Here is a 16,185-nt window from a genome sequence, read left to right as displayed (position 1 = left end):
GCTTGCCGATGTGAATAAATAAAATAAACCTGTCATGATATGCAGCTTGTACTGTGAGTATAAACCCAGTGTGTCTCTTGTGTGTGGGGCAGATATGCAATACAAACAAATATAAACATTAAAAGGAGTGTATGATACGTCTATCAACCAATGGGTAACAAGGTAACATAATATGTGCGAATATCTATTACGCGTTTTTAAACGCTACAGGATATAAGGATATAGTGTTAGGTTATTAAAAAATCGTCTATCTTGCTCACTCAGTAGAATGAATGGTAATTGTATGGCTAATCTTTTGAACTTGAACATCTATAACCACAATATCTAAAACCTCTGCCGCATTTTTGTTCAATTTTCTTGACGTCCATCTGGCAATAGGAATATAAATTGAAGTTATAATAGAAAAGTCTGTTCAATTATTCTATTTGTCATTTTCGCCACAAAGAGATCAATTTCTCATCAGGAGTGCTAAAAAGTTTTTTCTGTCTTTTCATTTCCACCGGGAGGAGTCACAAACCGGAAATCGAAAAGTAATTTGTAGTCTCTGTTTATACATTATAGATAATCAATTGACCAATCACAAAGGATAGAAACTAAAGTTGGACCAAAGACTTTCTTATAACAATGAAATCTCTAAGGTTTAAAATCATCAGTAAAAAGCTTAAAAGTTGCAAATTTATTCCGGGGAGACGTAATTTACGGTGTATTTAAAGAGATTCGGTTCGAATTGGAAATGATTATTTGAGTATTCTTTGGCCGAATTGATTCATTGAATCAAAAGAAGAAATGGTCTTGTATTGTGTTTTTTAAATAAGCTTGATTTAAAATTTTGCTCATGTTTTGTTCTGTTCTATTTATATAGTGCTGATGAGTTTCTGTAATGAAATTATTTGAGCTGCTAGTGTTTAACCTACTTTGAGTTATTTGGATAAGTAGTTATTCCTATGTTAGATTATTAACGTTTAATATTTATGTTGTTAAGTTGAAGGGTTCTCTTGGAAATCAGTTTCTCGAAAACTTAAGGCACGACCCTACAAGATTGATAAATGAAAAAGAAAGTTTTGGCCAGTCAGCCAGCAGGGTATCTTGACATAATTTGTCATAACTATCTTCTTGTTCATTTGGGCTTATCATTAACATCTAAAATCACGAGTCTACTGGGTCCGTGTGGTTTAGAGCTAAGTGGTTGTCCGTTATAAATTACTGTGGCAGAAACTAGCAAGTGGGTGCTCGATAGGCCAATGCAATCCTAACACATTATTCTTATGATTTGGAATATATTTCAACTTCTAAGTGTCTTAACAATTGTCTCCTGGGTAACGCTTTCAAGATATTAAAACATGACCCTGAATATCATCTGAGTGTACATATTTGTCTTGCAGACTTTAAGAACACACCAAGAACTTAAAACTTTGTCATTCCTTTTTTGCTGTCTGGGATAATCAATTCTATACTTCTAGAAGGAGAATTGTTAGTTATACTTGGTGGCAACAAGTTACTCTATACGATAGTTCTTGGGAAAAGGAAGAGCAAGAGGATTTTTAAACATGCCAATCTTATAATAGACGACATAAATTTTATGAGACTGTACTTTTAAAACAATAAAGATAAAAATCTTTCAACATACATTCTCACAAAACCAACACGAAACTCTGATTTAAAAAAGAAATACCATCTACTTTTTCACAACAAAGAGTGACGACGTATCTCATGGGACATGTATATCAATTTGTAATCTAGGACAGGAAACCGATGACCCAAATATTTCACCTTGGAAATCCATCACCTTTGACTTCATCCCTTGATACAATTTTCAACCGCGTTGTGTAGGATTTATTTGTCGATTGTTCTGTTCGGTTGACGCTATGACGGTATGAAAGAGCATTTTCCTGTTCGTAGACAAAACGTTTGCAAGGCATTGTTAAGACAGTTTGAATCAGCAGTGCAGGATATGGTTATACCGATCCATAACTTGTAATGGATGTCTTATTCTTGTCTAAATAATGTTTTTGTCATACGCTAAAGACCTATACAAGTACATATTGAAACTAATTGGTTAAATTCATTCAAGTATCATTTTTCTCAACATCAGATCATGCAGATGCTTATAATATCCTCGTTTTGCCAATTTTTCTTTTTTAAATGAATATGTAGGCAACAACTAACACTAATCTAATCGGAGAATACCTGGATGAATGATTTGATAATTGATTTGACGGTAGGCCATGCTGAGGCTTAGACATGGTTGAATTCTCTGAATTCGGGACACATGGCCACGTTTTTTGGTACTCTAGCGTAACTTTTGACTTCAATAGGTCGTCTTATGGACATATATATTTTTTTGTATATAACTTGCTGCATTTGAAAATATTGTTACGCATAAACCATGACAATGAGGGCCTCATTTACATTATTTATGACAAACACAGTACAATATTCTTCTTGCTTAGATAAAGCTTTAATACTTTTAGAAACTGTGTTGTTTTTGAAATACATTATCTTTAAATTCATTAAAAACAAGCACATTATTGGAATGATAAACAAAAAAAACTGATACGTCGATCGAAATGGTTAATGACTGAAGACCTTTTTTGCCCCACTGGGCTAAGTACAGGTCACACGGTAAGAAACACATATACGTAACAATGGAAACAATCATAATTATATTAATGATATTATCCGAAGCTTTGATGTTGTGGAAGTACAGTTTTTATGTGATGTTCTTTACAAAGTCAAAGTTACGTTACATAACGGATTCTTGAGTGTGGCAGTTATAAAGCTCAAACAATCGCAAGAAAACCATTTGGATACATCGTGAGGCGAGCAACTGCATTTTTAACAATCAGCCAAACAGTGTGAGATGTGAGGAAACGTTTGCGATAGCATCTCACGTCGTTTCACATAGTCCACCCATCGATCCCGTCTCGTTATAACGTAATTTACCGTCATAAGGGCAAAGATCACGTCGTGAGTACCTTAAATCGGATATTTGTCTTGGTTTGTGGTCCTTAAGTGTCGTTTTTATCTTGTCGTAGCTAATCCTTGTCGCTTGGCAGGATATACGTAATTTGTAGACAAGGTGAAGGTGATATGAGACGTATGTTGGTTGTTCAAGAAATAAAACCACTTAATAAAATGTATGGTATCAATGATTCCCATACGTTCCAACTAGGCATAACTGCACTAAAAGACAAATTTAGATATGGAAGCGTCGTTTATTTTACATGTCATTTTGAATAGTATGTACTACTTGGATTATTATACATATTCATTTGAATGGCTCGCTATACATTAAATGTCTCGATGGTCAAATTTGGCCCAAAGTTTCCATTCGAACGTAGGATATCGGGTTACCGGGGTTCCCGCGCACGCGCTCCAGGGAACATGACAGTAACTGGAACATCTTCCAACAGATCATGGTAGTTAGAAAAGCAACCCGTCGCATGTGCCACATCGATATTAAATGAAAACTGGAACTGTGTATACGTAAAATCGTACCATATGCGTGTGCTGCACAGTTTTGTCGCAATGTTTTCTAAAATGTGCCTAGCTGGTTGATTTAGAAAGGGCGTTTGGTGGACCAAAAAAACGAATACCATATTTAGATTGGTCCTAAATTTGACTGAAAATCCAAATCTTCGAGATGTCGAAACGCACTGAGTAATTGATACCGCCGTAAACAAGTGTTGTAATATTCAAGGTCACCGATAATGACGCCAGCAGCTTTGTTACATGTCATATGTTCCATACTAAGCGGCAGCAAAACTAAGCTTGCCAAATAACGGTTTATATTTGTGAAAATGTTTGTTTTTCTGTTGACGCACGGCACCCGGGAAAATGAGAGCGTTTTTTGCGTGTTTACTGTAACAACCTGCGGATGTCCGCGGCTGACCTCCAATAGAACGCCCGTTCTGTTCGATCACGTCAGCGTTCTGTTCGATAACGTCAGATGGAACATGATTCGTGTTCTAAATACCCACATAGAAGTCTGGAAATTTTGGGGCCAAATTTTACCATCGTGTGTAAGGTAGGCCCAATTGAGTTACACTAAAAGAGCAAATATAAATACGAATCTGTAGACTATTAAATTTATTTACTTTTGTTTTATGAGTGCTAAAATATATTATGTTAAAGGAAAGTAACACCTTAGATACTTGCATAATTAACAAGCAAGGACCTTCTGATAAAAAAATTAAGAAATTGTACATAATTCAAAATTTGTCTCTTTCCTTTTGTTTTCTTTTTCTTCTTCCTTTAAACCAGTAGGTCATTTTTTATCAAGAAGGACTGTTGCAATTCAACGGAAACTTTGTCGACATAAAAGAAAAATCTTGTTTTGAATTGGTTTAATTCTATGACCATCTCTGAGGACATTACGGTAGAAAGGTCCGATTTCGGGGCTAGGATGTTTTATCTGTATTTGCATATAGACTGTATAATCGCCATTCAGCTTCTTAGGCACGCTAAAGGACATTTGCTGAATCATCATTTAACTGAAAACGCATCATCACTCTAGTGCTACAGAGAATAGAGAGGGCATTACACATCTAGTGTTCCATACTTTCGGTAGAGGTCTCTTTTTAGATATCGAGACTACTGAAAGGTACATGCAAATAAATGTTTTTCAAATATCATTTTGTTTGAGTAAAGGTAGATACATGTCTAAAAATTATTAGATATTAAAATTAGAGCTTACTTTTATGACAAATTGACTGCAAAGTATTAAGAATTAATTTTGGGGTAAGAAGACAAGGTAATTTACAGCTGAAATTATGGCAAAATCTGCCATCAATTTTCAGTTAACAGTGTCCTGATTTCTAAAGTTTTTGAGCCAACGGAATACATATTCTGATATATGGACCATTTGTCACTAAGCCGTTTACATTATGTATATAGCAATGAGATGAGGTAAAGCTATTAGGATTCGGAAAATTGGTACAGCGGTTCACATAATAGTTTGGTGCATTTTGTATGAGATTCAATATCAGCATCGCATGTGAAATATAGATTTTTTTGAAAGTAGGGCAGATGCCTTGAAATTTGTAGCACGTGTGATCAGGGGGAAATGGAAAGCTTTGGCCAGCAATTTTTTTCTGAAGAAGAAACGTTATACGTGAAATTTCGCAGAATGATATAGACCAAATTTTGTATGCTTACAACACTATGTGGTAAAGGCTAGCGAGAAACAGCACATTGTAAACTACGACGCAAAACCAGCCTTCAGTGGATTGTGTATTAGCTAAACAATAAAACAAGAAATGCTTCAAATGTTACATTTGTCAGCAGAGTTAGTAGATCTTTTTGGATCTAATACTAACTAAAATTGCTAACGATAAATTGGAGTAATACAATTTTTTACCAACGAAATCCAGTGTTGGTCAACGAATGAACAGTCGACCGTTTTATGACGTCATGTGATGCAGAACACTTGACACAACGCAGTGTATCATAAGTTGTTGAGCTTCAATGGTGCCTCCAATCACTGGTGATGTAGAAGAGTTCTTTTTCAGCAAGAGAAACAAAGAAACACGACTACGCCCTTATCTACATCAGAGTTTTACAACTATCATTCAACAAGAAAGACGGGGAGCGCCACAGATTTCTGCATAACTTGACCTCAAAAAGTAGTGAGTTGCTCAATTCTTGACATTGACTGGTGTTTAATGATTTAACATTTTGTGCAGGAAAGTTCACTTTTGTGCAGGCACTTGCAGTTCAACTTTGAAAATAAATATACGTATGAAAATTAGACGTTTTAGAACTACTGTTTACAGCATGCACGGTCTTCTCTAAGTACATGTACGCATTATCCCAATCACAGACAGACTTAGTCTAAAATGTGTCTACATAAACCAATCCCGATGAATGATGACGCTTGTATCGTAGATACATCACTATCTTCTGTTCAACCTCAAACTGCTAATGGGTACTTCAAAGCAGCTCGCCGCTCTTAAGGGTGTTATAGACAAGTTGATTAAAAACAGCAGGTGTCTCATAACAAGACAAAGACTGCTGCTCAAGTGTTAAAGATATCCTCTACAGTCCTTAAAGCCAGATTGGTACATGAATATACAGTGACGAATAGTTCAATACACGATGTGTTCAAATCGCACCCGCGTGCCTTAGGCAACAGCAAGTAAATTTGATGGATGACATCCCATACAGAGTGCAAAAAAAAGATGTCTAAATTTTCAAAATAGACAACATAAACGTCGTAACAAGATTTGAAGTGACAAAACAAGGCATTATCACTAACAAAGCATTCATTCCTGTATTAAAGAAGTGAACTAGTGTAGTAATTTTTTTTTTATATTCAAAGCTTCCATTTTCCACTTTTACAACTATCCAACAAGTTTCACTTCTGCATCTATAGTCATGGCTACCTTCCTAGTGTCATTTCTACAAGCTACAACACAACATGTTTGCCTATTTTGGTCGATCTAACCATCCTCGAAGAGGTAAAGAAAATGTTTTTTCCTGAAATCAGGCAAAAATTAATGAACGTGCTGATGTCATCTATAAAATTTACTTGAGGTGGCCGTAGGGAAAATACACCAAGATATCTGCGCAAATTTGAGGCAATATCTTCTTTGAGTGTCTTGTAAACATTCATAATAAAAGGACCATGTGGGGATTCTTATTGTCAAGAAAGACTGAGAAGTAATTACATCTCTCTTCCAGGGTAGAAGATAAATGGTAATTATTTGTCATCTCCTGTCGTGTCTAATAAATATTATTATAAATGTACAAGAACAAATGTGTTGTGAGAAAAGAAAATGATGACACCCTTCCTAATGACATCGTTGTTATAACAACTGCATTAGGTTTAGGAAATCGTGTGTGGCATCTAATAATTACAAGTATATCTTGGTACATAGCAAGAAATGTGTTGTTAAAAAGCAAATAAATACATGATTAAAGGAAAGGTCCAAGCTCGTCGCTAATGCATGTTGGCAGAAACCACTGTAAGTATATACTATCAGATCCTCTTTCTCTTGGTGCCTATTGAGTGAGTACGCCACTAAAACCTAAAACATTTACCGACAAGTGGCATTTCGATAATAACTACGTTTTACTGTGCTTTAAAATGATTCCTTTTTGACGTCGGTACAATCTAAATAGATCAGTATCTTCACCCGTAAGAATGTTAATAATTATGTCTGTCTTAAAACTGGCATGTTTATCATTATGATGAATAACAAGGCGGCATAAAGTCGTTTTACAAATAAATGTCACAGAATGCTAATAGTAAGAAAGTTCAGTTTGAAGTAAGTTTTTTCTTAACATTTTCATTAGGTTGGGGAGTCACCGAATAAAAGGGAAAAATTGGTCACAACCAGTGAAGTAACATAAGTTTTAGCCATTGTTTTTACCTTACTAAGAGCAATTAAGAACTGATCCACCTAGCACTGCAGCATAGGTGTCGCTTCTTACAGCTGTGGGCCCGAACGTAAAGTATTTACACGTATACACAGATTATCAATGCAAGATTCAGAATGCTGTCACAAATATTAGATTATGAACACATATGTTGTCATTATTCAGGAATAATACATTAGGTAGCAATGCTAACAGGTGAACAATTACTACCTTCTTCTTAAGACTAATGGATATGGTTGAATAAAAAAAACTCGGTGGTGTACTTAGAAGCTTGTTATTCAGTGACTTAACCTCACCAAACTATTCAAGATGGTTGACTTTTCATAAGTTTCAAAACCCTGCGCACTTCATTCTTCGAGAAAGTTCCCCTTAGCTTGATTGATACGGCTTTTAACTTGGAACAAGTTGTAAAAAAGTTTGTCCTGTATTTTGTGGTATTGTAAATTGTACTCAGCTACTTCTAAAAAGATAAATCATATACAATCGCAGCAGAGTCCCTGCCTAAGGGGTGAGGAAACACGACTCAACATTAATAACCCAAGTTTTATAAATATTATCGCTTTCAGCTGTAAATATAAAGTATGCCCGCTAAGGTCTTGCATTTCTAGGGGTAATGTTTCATAGGGTACGGGTGCAAAGCAAAAATTATGCATTAATCACAGACATAAGTAGTATAGGAGAACTAACTATTTAATCAGTTCTGCAGTAACTTTTGGTTTATTCAACTTTCATATGTCAACAGTAATACCGATAACGGATCTTGGGTATACTCATCATACATTCAATTTTTACACAGTTGTGAATTGATAAATCCTTAGCTAGCGGCAAAATCTTTTATCAATCTATCGACAGCTTAGACAGAGTATAACAAATAGGAACAAAACATGGGCAATTGTTTTAAGCCTGGGGCTTTATGTAGCAATTTAAAAGTGGAGTTTTGCGATAAGCTTCGAAGAAATAACACCACGCTGTGCTTTATTTGACGTTGCAATATTTTATTATGAAGAGTGTGAACAACCTGAACCTGACTATTGTTGTGACGGTGAGAGGTTCTGTCCAAGTTAACAGAGATCCTAGTTTTGGAGCCCCTTCTTATTATCCAAACTGTACATTTGGGAACCTCGCATTAAACTTCTTTCCTTACTTCACTCAGGTAGAATTGGGTACCTATCTTTCCCCCTTTCCGCTAGACGGCGATCGCGCTACGCCCTCACTGCGACCTTACCCTCGCTTACCTTACTGATAATACCATAAAACACGTAAAAGTGTGACTAAGAAGACAACAAAACACACAAAGTGTAAAACGATTTGTTTCTTTTCTATACCATTCGTCGAGGGATGCGTCATTATTTGGTCACAGAGAGAGCGCGGCGGGAGCGCCGTCCTAGTGGAAATGGGGTATAAGGGATTTCTCTCGGATAGGACGTAAAATGGAGGTCCTGTGTTTATGGGTAGTTGTACCCCAAGCACGTAAAAGATACACCGCACATGTGCAAATTAGTAGGGTTTCTTTCCAGTGTGAGTGGATCAAATAAATTTGTTAGCTTGTAGTATTTAGGACAAACCTTGTCTGTTGCAACACGAGGCTTTAACAAACAACGACAGAGAAATAATTCCTATGTCACGTACTGATACACAAGTATTATTTATTCAATCATGAAATTTAGATTATTTAGATGGTGTAATGATATTTGATGTGGTTGTTTCTAGCCAATAGACACAAACCGATGCTAATTCACAACACCTGCCGCTTGTAAAAATCCATCTGGCACGAAAGCAAACATTTCTCCATCCTCTCTTTTAATCGGTCATTAGTTTTCTTTACTCTTCTGTCAACAGTGCTTAAGGTAAATGGTCTGTAACTATGATTTGCTATCCACGACGACGCTTGTCACCGAATGACATATATTGCGGTATTATCTTAAAGGCGACAGGCACCTGCACCAGTTTGAATAAACGTACGTTAGGCCATGTTGATTTGATTAGGTGGATGGCATACCCTAGAAACATGAAAACTGATGCCAACATGCCTTTAAAGGTAATGTTAGGCCCAATATGAACATTAAGTGGTCAGGAAAGTTTAAACAAATTATAATCAATAAACACGCTAGGTGCGGTTTCCAGAAAAGAAGATTTTTCTTTCGCATTGGAATTTACACTGACATCTAATGCCATTTGTATAAGTTTCACAATATTGTGCTAGTAATCTACGGTATGGATTTTAAAATTTGACATGCGACTACTCTGTATGATTTACAGTATGACTAAAAACGTTTTAAACGGTCGAAAGGTGATGAGCGCGTAGATGTCTTTTTTCCATTCTCTACAATCAATTTGATTCTGTTTTATGATCATTCCTAATAACACATATACATTTTTTGCAGCTAACCCCACCTTGAAAATGCTCCCCTGCTTAACAATGGTATAACATGCTGCGACATGAAAACTCCTTCTCCACAAAGATTGTAATCTTGCAATGATTGCGATGTGACCAACTGAGCGCTCAGAAAACATAAACAGCTTGAAAAATTATTTTACGCTTTGTGGATTTAGGGCGAAGCGTGTCACCCTGGCGATTGATTTATCAACAGCATTGTCAAGGGAAAACAACAAATTATTAAAACTTTTTTTCACATAGTGCATCCAATTTCCCACAGAAGCAGTGGAGTGCTTGTTGAAATGACATTTTCATACTAGAGTGGGATTCTTGAGTCTGTAAATTGACATTTGATAGCTTTAGCCTTACGTTGCTCTACCGTATCCTTACTGCAATCAGAAGTCAGATCTTTTTGATGACCCAGAAGTGATCTAGAACGCATGACCTAGTTTCAACTTCGGATTAGTAAAGTAAAAAGAAGTTAATTGAGTGTGTAAACAATGCATTTCTAGATCCTTTATGGTCTTTAAATAAACATTTGGAGATACACGTGTTTGGTCTTCTTAAATGACAACTCTGAGCACTCTACGTCAGATGTTATAACAAGACAACAACAGTATAATTGATACATACTCTAGGGATCATCAGAATACTCCTGATTAAAGATATTCTCCTTTTGTGGCTAGGGAGTATACAAGACAGCGTAGCGTTAAACTGGCTTTCTTCCCAATGGTCCGCGATCCGATACTTAACATCAGTAACAACTTTTCGCTGACAAAAGCATTTAGTTCAACAGCCATTTGTGGGCATGTTAGCCCTATTGAGAAATGACACATCCAACAAAGGTCTCTTACATTTATTACAAGATTTTCGAAGGTTAGTCCACTCCGCAGGGCACTTACATTGATATGGAATGCTTATAAGTGCATGTCATGCTATTTCAATGACTTGAACTATTGATGAATCATGCCTACAGGCAATATTATTGAGTAAAGAGTTGCCTGAGACAACTCGAAGGTGGATTTATTGTCCTATGGGGATTTTCCCCGATGGAATGATTATAACTTTTAAGTATTTAAAAATACGTGTAAAAACATTTTCTTTACATAAAATGTATCTCCAAACATTCCATTTGAAAAATACAATTTTATGTCAATGTACTGAGTTTAGAATGTCATCGTCATTTATATCCGTTATTCATTATACATATTGATTATCAAATAAAGTCGGAATTATCTATACATTAATTTCTTCATTAAAAAAAAAAGTAATGTCTACTGTTCCGGTAATCTTTCGACACTTTGCCAGGCATATTTAAAAACTTATTAAACAAACGTTACAACATTCTTACCCAATAGCTTACAAGAATGCTGTCCTATACAGATATTACTAATACTCATGATTTATGATTCGAATTATCTTAAGTAATTAACGAATTACTGGCTTTCATTATACATTTTATCTAAGTTTAGGCCATGCAGACTTATATCTGTGTATAGAAATGTTGATGGGATGTGACGTGATGTAAGAATTTGGTATCGGACTACAATGACCAATGTTTACTAGTTTTTACATGTTCAATTCCCCCCGGCTTCTTGGTACCATTATTAATCGTGGGCAGATGTAGATCAACTCACCTTACCTAGTCCCATCCATGTAGATCATAATACCTAATATAATGGCTTCACTAGCTTTATCTATCATGTATGAAAACTACAAATCACTGTGTTGACACACCACAGTACACAGATAAGGCTGGACATCCATGTGGAAGTTTGTGCATGTTGAATTTCTTCTCCCGTCCTAATACAATTAACGTTACTGTAGATTGGGGACAGATGGAATTACTATAATACTTAATAGAACTGCATAATGACTGTTAGCTTCATCTGTCGTATCTGAAAACTACGTTCACACACCACAGTACACAGATAAGATAGGACATCCCTGTTCATTGACCGTCTAACCGGCCTTCGGTATCTTCATCATCGAGAGCGATCAGTCGGTAAATCGTCTCCTCACCGTCCGTTCCGGCTTCCGCCCAGATGCAGATAGCTCATACCCTCCATTCAACCCTATTACCGTTCAATCGATATATACTTGGCGTAGACAGATTCCATCCCCTTTCCCTTCTTTTCATACTGATACTATTTCTGGTGATCTGATACCCATCGGTGACCTGAAAGTCTGTCTATGATGTGTTGCCGTGTAGGGGAATAATCGTTTAACCTTGCCGTTGCACATTTTTGGTCTAATATCAGGTAAACTTGGTAAATGCCCAGCCAAGGGGTGAAATCGTTAAGGGCGGTGATTGATCTGTCTTGGAAATTGGTCTGACCATAGTAGTTGGCGGGGTCCCCACACATCAGGGTTTGATCTGATGCCAGTGGATTGTTTAAAAAAACAAATAGACTGTTTAACACGATTTCAAGAAGAGATATAAATTTTATATCATACTCCTATGATATGTACAAAGTGTGCAATATTCTAAAACATTTTAGGAACAGTTGCTATCTAACCAATAACAAAATACTTCCGCTAATAGCGCTGAAATCGACAACTAGACGATCAGACAAAGCTACCGACGGTCTTAGCGAAATGCTTAAGATATAACCTGTTGAAAAATAGTTGATTGTTAGGAAATATTGAGAACATATTACTATCATTCGTAATGGTTTTCACATTTCTAATTTTCTGGCATATTGTACTCTTTAAATTTGCTATGTATTGCATCAAAAATTTAGAAAAATTCTTTTTTTTTTGTAAACTTTATACATCCCTTCTATTTGTATGTTTCGATGTGATAAATGCTCTGCCCATTCATATAGCTCCGACACGAGCTCTGATCATGTGATGTGCCGCCGGTGCCAAGAACCCAAATCCACCACAGCGCTGCGAAGCGACTCGCACAGATGACAGCAAAGCTACGATAGCGTCAACAACTGCCAGCAAAGCTCCACGAAAGAATCACCATCTACAACCGTACTGTGCTTCGTTGTACAACCTGTCTGGTGACTACTAATTAAGGTAAGGGATGCTACAACAGAAGCTTATCTTATTACGTCTTTAAGTGTCTAATTGTCTCATTGATACGGTTCAACGTGTCACCTTTTACTGTATGCAACGTATCCATGTAATAAAAAAAAACCATAGGAATAAGCGCAGGTGCGATTTCTATATCTATACTACTGTATGGATATGAAATATACATCAATGTACATTAGGGAAAACCTGTCTGTAGATTACAGCGTATTAAGTCCAGTGAAGACGAATCTGCTCGTTAGCAAAATGAGGAATACGTTTCGCTACTTGTCGTCATTGGTGAATGGATGGTAGGGTAATGAACGGTTAACAAGCTGCCAGCTTTAATTCTTCCTGTAGAAAATTGCAATCGGTAGAATGGTTTATATTATGGCATTTTAAAACAATCGTGTCAGCAATATAACGTATTCATAGTGACACAGTGATGAATTTTTAACTGTATATTTGACGCTGTCAATTGTCTTTTCATTTGCTATCTCTTGTATCAATATATGTACATTGTAATTTTCATATCATTGCATTATGAAACAATCGTGTCAGCAATATTTCGTATTCACAGTGACACAGTGTAACAGATGCTATGAATTCCAACTGTATATTTAACGCTGTCAATTGTCTTTTCATTTGTTATTTTCCGTGTCAATATATGTACATTTTAATTTTCATATCATTGTAACATAAAATAATCGTGTTTCCGTTATTTTTCCAGTATGGATGTATGTAATGTATACATTCAGCTATGTTGTTCCTGGACCATAGATACAGTACAATATATGCGCCAGATATAGTTGTATATGCCTCAGTTATATCAGTAATGCTTTCTGTAAGTATATTACACCGTGGGGCGATATGTTCATATTCCAGATACCCCGCTATATAGAGAGAGCCAATAAAGGCTTTAAAAGATATTTCTCTTGCAAACCTAAGCTAGCTGGCTGTAATATGAACACTCTATATTTCTATATTTTTTATCCACATCGCTTGGAATGGAATTCATTTTCACAAAAAGAGAGCCAGCTATGAAAAGGGATCAACATTAATATGAGACAAACTGGGATACTTATATTGAGTAATTACATGTCATAATGCTATCGCTTTTAAAATAATTGATACAAATTGACGAGATTAGCATTTATCGATTGCGTACACATTATGGCAAAATCTGTGCGAATATGTCCATTATAATCAGCGACGCAATTACTGTTTCGTCTAGCGTGAAAAAGTTATGAAAATCCCCTACGCAGCAAGACAGACGATCATAGTTTCCAGAATGGAGACTGAAATAGAAAATGGGGATTTTTAAGGCTATGGGAGATGGTAATCACTATGGTAAATGGATGCACAAGTACATTTGAAGTTGTAATGCGTTCCATGGTTTATCTTAGACAGTTTTTTTTTCTTTTACAGCATGGTTTAAAACATCTTGATGACGCATTGGACATTGAAGACAACAAAGAGCAAGTTGTGCAACTTAGTCTATATCGTTGAAAATCAGGTCCTTTATGTACAAGCTCATGTTTTTTAAAATTAATTGGTGAATTTCCGTCATCTTTTGCCTGGCAGTGATAACAGATTCGCTTTGAACTGTAGCCAGGTGTCGCTGTTAACAATGCAGTCCTTAGCGCATACACATATCAAGTACTAAGAAACCAATTGTAAAGTAAGAATGAGGTAATGTGGTTCCAACCGAAAGGAACTGTTGTTTGTTAATGCAATTTTCATCCTCTGCATGATTTTAATTTGAATGTGCATCTTATATTGCCTTTTCAGTCATACTTCTGCATTTTGCATAATACTCAAAGTATTTGACAAATTCACAAAACGTCGGACGCAGCGAGGTATCCGTCTAGTGCTAGTAAGTGGATGTATTCCTATAGCCTTTTAGGCCTTGGAGGTAGTTGCTTGTGTCAAGGCCATGGTATATTGGAAGGACGAGTCCATCACTTAACTCTCCTTTTAATGCATTTGACACTCCACAATCGAAGTCAGGTACAGATTTTTACTCCTGGTTTGAAAGAGAAAGGCCTTGTGTTTTTTTTTTAGGGCACAAGAGCTGTAACATGACAGGTATCGAATCCAGGACCTCTGTGTTCTTGGCCAAATACCATTGGCCAAATACTCTGCAATCGTGCAAAACACCTTGCAGGTTATTTTCTATTTGCTTTTGGACAGACTTGTGGCACTGCACTCAAGTTTTGTAACTTATACTAACAGTGCCACATACACGGTACACTGCACATACAGAAGGTAAAGGTAGTATTTTACCTCCCCGACCGAAGTCAGATACCCATTTTTACACCTGGGTGAAGTGAGTAAGGTCGTGTAAAGTGCCTTTCCCAACGGCACAACGTCAGCTTGGAGAAGAAAACTAACTCATGCATTGATACAACGCATCGCCGCATTGGTAAAAAACATCATCTCCCGCTTATTGCACTCAGATGCTTTCATCCACAGCATATTCTGGGTTCGGAATCGGGACCTATAGATTCCGAGCCGAACGCTCTACCAGTTACGCCACGCCCGACGCAAAACTTTGCAGTTACGTACCACCTCCATGTCTTTTGGAATGGGGCCAAACTATGCATTTTTACAAACAGGACACTTATTCAGGGTCAAGTTATTGATAGCTCAAAGAACTTTCATAGAATAGGCACAAAGTGCATACAGCCAGTTTGGTAGTGCATTTGCGATGGGCCTGTATGCATGGTGATGATCACATTGCCGACGGTGTTATCATGGAAGAGTAGCGTTTTCTATATATAAAGGAACGTCAATGGCGCCGTCATAATCCACAGTCAAGGTTATGCTTTGGAATAGCCATTGAATAAACAATCTAAGCTAATATATAACGAATCAATATGCTGCGCTTACCTCGTTTAGGCGATGGCAATGGCATGAATGGTCGTGGAAACCTTGAAGATAATCCTCCAAATGTTTTAATGTAAAGCTTAAGCGATTTACATCAGCCTCCCTGGAATTAGTACTCCAGGAATCGCAGCAGGAACAGCATAACCTGAACTTCTGTTAGCATCTTTTAACACTTGTACAAAGCCTTTGCGGCGCCAACTCAGTAGTTTGTCTCCGACATAAACAAAACAAAACCCTTTTTAAAATTTTGATAGGTTAATGAACAATACAAACTGTGCAAATAAAAAGTTGTAATTATAAGATTTTAAGGTATCTTGTAGCATCTGTTAACACTTGTACAAAGCCTTAGCGGCGCCAACTCAGTGCTTAATCTCCGACATAAACAAAACAAAGCCCTTTTTGAAATGTTGATGGATCGATGCATTTGACAAACTGTGTAAATAAAAAGCTATAATCATAAGATTTAAAGATATCTTGTAGCATATTGTAACACGTATACAAAACCTTTGCGGCGCCAA

This window comes from Branchiostoma floridae, chromosome 15 (assembly GCF_000003815.2).
Source record: "Branchiostoma floridae strain S238N-H82 chromosome 15, Bfl_VNyyK, whole genome shotgun sequence".
Classification (NCBI taxonomy): Eukaryota; Metazoa; Chordata; class Leptocardii; order Amphioxiformes; family Branchiostomatidae; genus Branchiostoma; species Branchiostoma floridae.
The sequence above is the reverse complement of the archived record's forward strand: the minus strand, read 5'-3'. Positions refer to the sequence as shown.